We start from the raw sequence: 3,939 nt of genomic DNA, 5'->3' as shown, positions 1-3,939 counted from the left end.
AAGTTAGGACAGCTCAATGGGTATCCTAAAGTTGGGAGAGCTTATTTAATTTGGGAAGTTAGGATGCTTGTGTAATGCTTTCCTATCCTAAGTTAGGATAGGAACATTGATTTAGGAACTGTTCATCTATAATGTTTTTTTTCCTATCAGGTCCTAACCCTAATTACCATGGTTACCAAGCAGTTAAGATAGGATCTGCAAGTTAAGATGTTTCTGTAAAAAGAGGCCTGCTCAGAGAGGGTTGTGATAAACTTCCTAAAACAAACTACAGAAAGTCTCTAATCTTCTTCCGTGTTCCTAATTCTTGAAAAATATGTCCAAATAAGGGCATGGTGCCACTGTAAGAGTATGGCCAGGGTCAACCTCTCCTCTATAAAAACACCACTTTCTTCTGACTGTATTCACTGCAGCAACGCCTTCACTCCCAACACTCAGAAGAAAACAAGTGAGCAGCATCCATCCGACATCTTTCTCCAACAAAGAAGGTAAAAGATTTTCACTCTGCTGTTTTAAACGTCATTCTAAAGAGGAAGGTAGCAACAAGCTCGAATGCAAATTATGAATCAACTTGTGCAGTAACTATCTCTCCTGATACCTTATCAAAATTTCCAAAAAAAGTTCACGAGGCCACATTAAGCTCAAGCAGAGCGGCCGTGTCTCTGATTATTTTTTAATACCAGTATGGCTGTAGTCAACCAAAGAAAATCTTCCACCAATTAATTGGTTCATAGGGAAAGAAATCTGTGCAGTCTACCTGGTAGCCTAAATGAAATATAAATAAACATAAAAAGCTATTTGCAGCATATTCTTTTATTTTAACCTAATTATTTTATGCTTAAAAGATAACAACAGACTCAAAGCCAACCAGTGCGCACCGACCCATATTCATATGATTTCTGAACAAGCTGTCGGAGCTGACACAAGGGGATGCACCTGCAGTTATATTTCAAACAAAAACAATTAGGCTATTTATTAGACCAAACATATTGAAATTGGCAATTTTGATATGTTCCTCACACTCAAAGCCTATCAAGTAGATATGCGCAGGTCAGGGTTTTTTAATACCTGACCAAACTGACCCGTTGTGAGAGCAGAATATGCATTAATCAACCGTTCAACCTAACTCGCAAACCTCCAACTTTATGCATTATACAGTAGTAGCACCATTGTCGGAACTGACGACCTGACAATTGCGGCGTGGTGCTCTCTGTGTATTATGTGACATGTACACGTGTTGCACTGTTTCCTGTTAGAATAAAACAGTTAAGTATGATGATTTGTTTGTATATAAATTTCAAAACATTTTAATATTATATACTACATTCAACTGGTATTAGAGAGTGGAGAATAGTGTACTGTACATCAACAGCACACTCCAAAATCTAATGTTTTTTATGCATACTTAGTGTTTGGAGTATACTTTGTTTTGTTATTTTTCCACCAGCCACTTATTTGTGACTGTTATTATGATTGTTCTGTGGTTTCCACTGTCTTTTAATAAGCCTTTAACAAGTGAGTACCGTACTGTATGTCACGGCTGAGCTGCAAATATTAAATTTTTTTTAAGCAGCAGAGGGTAGAAATGGAGCAAATATGATTATAAAAAAGTTATTTTTATAAAATTGAGACATATAATCTGAAAAAAATCATGTGCCTCTGTGTCCTCCGGTGCTCCTAATGGCATTTGCAAGATTTCACATACCGGAGGAAAACAACCAATCAAGTCTAGTTTTCTCCCAGAGCACCTAAATTACAATATTCTGAAAGGTTATTATAGGATTTTTGCCCAATGATGCCAAAAACGTTCTGCCTTCTGAAGCTTTAAGTTTAAAACTCTGCTAATCATAATAAACTTGATCTGTGTGCAGATGGCTGGCCTATGCTGGATGGCAGTGATGCTGGTATTCTTCCTGTCTGCTGAAAACGGTTTGGCTGTTGTGGACCAGAACACGCTTGCAACGATTGTAAATGACATCTTAAGAGAGTGAGTCTCAGACCAGTGTTCCCCACAAAGAAAGCAATTCATCCATGCCATCATTTGTTTTTCCTATGAAATAAAGTTGAACAGAATTGGCATTTTACATGGAAGACACTTCAGCACTACGGAGTCCTGTGGAGGACAAACCCAGAGAAATGCTGCATTCTCCACAGAGTAACTGGTGCAACGGGGCCACTTTGTGGTTAACTTAGGTTACTGCCTTACACATCCATGTATCAAACTGCCTGCAGTATATTGTGTTCTGTACCAAAACATTTAAGATACATGACTGGATGTTTTTCCTTTGACAGGTACAACCCAGGAGGCATGTTCAGTCTGGCTGTAAGGATCCCATATGACCAGAACCAGAACATTAACACTGCCCTTCAACAAGTCTTTACAAGTGATCCTGGTAACAACGTGGTGAATACGATCAACAACAACAACCAGGACGTGTACAACAGAGGACGGGTGGTTGCAGCCAAAGTTCGGAGACGGCCCAATGGAGGAGCTGATCATGCAGAGTCGCGCGTTGTGAACCACTTGAAAGACTTGTTCAACAGGGGTAATGTGAATGATCACGATTTGTTGCTTTTCTATGTTTATTCCTCCCCATGTATTGACAAATGTTCAAGCGACCGACATCATGAGAGCATCATCGGAAGGATAAAAAACATTAAGAAATGGACCAATTATGCTCTGGTGTTTTCTAAAATATTCAAACCCAACAATGATCATACCTATACAAAGGAACAACTGATGGACGGCCTTAAGCGTATTGGGAATGCAATCGGTCTTAACAACATATTCCGTTGTGACAGGCGGTTTGGTCAGATGAAGTGTACCAGCTGCGCCGATGGTCAACGGGTTGCAGATTATTGTGTTTCTGATCCATAGCCAGCCTCCACTTCAGGTTAAGGGCAGCAGACTCAGTCAAAGCGGCAGTCTGTAGAAAAGTTCTTGGGACTGCTGTGATTCAGGTCTTATAGATCTGCAGGGACTTGAAGAATATACTGGCTATGGTGGGTCAAACCACTGCTGTATTGCCCTCAAACATAATTTAAAGGGATTGTTTGGGTTTTTTGAAGTGGGGTTGTATGAAGTACTTATCCATCGTCAGTGTTACCTACAGTAGAGCACGCCCCCAGTTTGGAGAAGCAGCCAGGGAGTTAGCAAAGCAACCAAAGCAATGTACTGCTGTGTACGGGGTCGGCAGTAAAACTTATTTTAGCCACCTAAAAGAAAGGCCCACCTAAAAACATCAATATCAGCTTAATTGTATGTGTTAATATTTTCGCAGGTTTACCTTGCCGTCAGACAGCTATACAGTCTTTTATACTGTATGTTTCCGATGACAAAATAAAAATAAATTCGTTTTTTCAACGGAGTCTGGTAGCTTTGATGGATATACAATGGCTTCAGTTCCTTTTCGGAAGCGGCCGTCTGAGAGCAAGGTAAAGCAGTGAAAAAATTCTAAATATAGCATACACATAAACTGATAGATTTTTTTTAGGTGGCTAGAATATGTTTTGCTGCCGGCCCGTCCACAACAGTACATTGCTTTGGTAACTCCCGTTTGCTTCTCCAAACTGGGGGCGTGCCGACTGTCATCTACTGTAGGTAACACTGACTATGGATAAATACCTCATAAGACCCCACTTCAAAACACCCAAACTATCCCTTTAACTATTGCTGGTGCTGTTATTGTAATAATTACAGCCAAATTATATTATTGTTATTATAGAACAAAAGCATCGGGTGATTTTGGAATAACAAAAGACAAGATGAGACACAATCTTAAGAAAGACCCAGTTCAGAGAGTTAAATGTATAAGTGAAGTTTCTTTTAAGCCATGCTCGCGGGAGATGGTTGGATTGCCATGTCATTTGACAAAGACATTCATGGTCCCCAGAGGATGAATCATAAAAACGTTAATACCCTGACCTTTCATCAAGCACCAT

At 39.7% G+C, this 3,939-nt stretch overlaps 1 long non-coding RNA gene across 1 annotated transcript; it reads left to right on the top strand.

Moving 5' to 3' along the window:
• The first annotated feature begins 360 nt into the window (after positions 1 to 360).
• LOC119485802 lies at positions 361 to 3,402 on the top strand. The gene is made up of 3 exons (XR_005206372.1): positions 361 to 485; positions 1,869 to 1,984; positions 2,290 to 3,402. It is a non-coding gene; the product is annotated as an uncharacterized LOC119485802 (long non-coding RNA).
• The last annotated feature ends 537 nt before the right edge of the window (positions 3,403 to 3,939 follow it).

This window comes from Sebastes umbrosus, chromosome 3, assembly GCF_015220745.1.
Source record: "Sebastes umbrosus isolate fSebUmb1 chromosome 3, fSebUmb1.pri, whole genome shotgun sequence".
Classification (NCBI taxonomy): domain Eukaryota; kingdom Metazoa; phylum Chordata; class Actinopteri; order Perciformes; family Sebastidae; genus Sebastes; species Sebastes umbrosus.
This window is presented reverse-complemented; position numbering and strand designations above follow the sequence as displayed.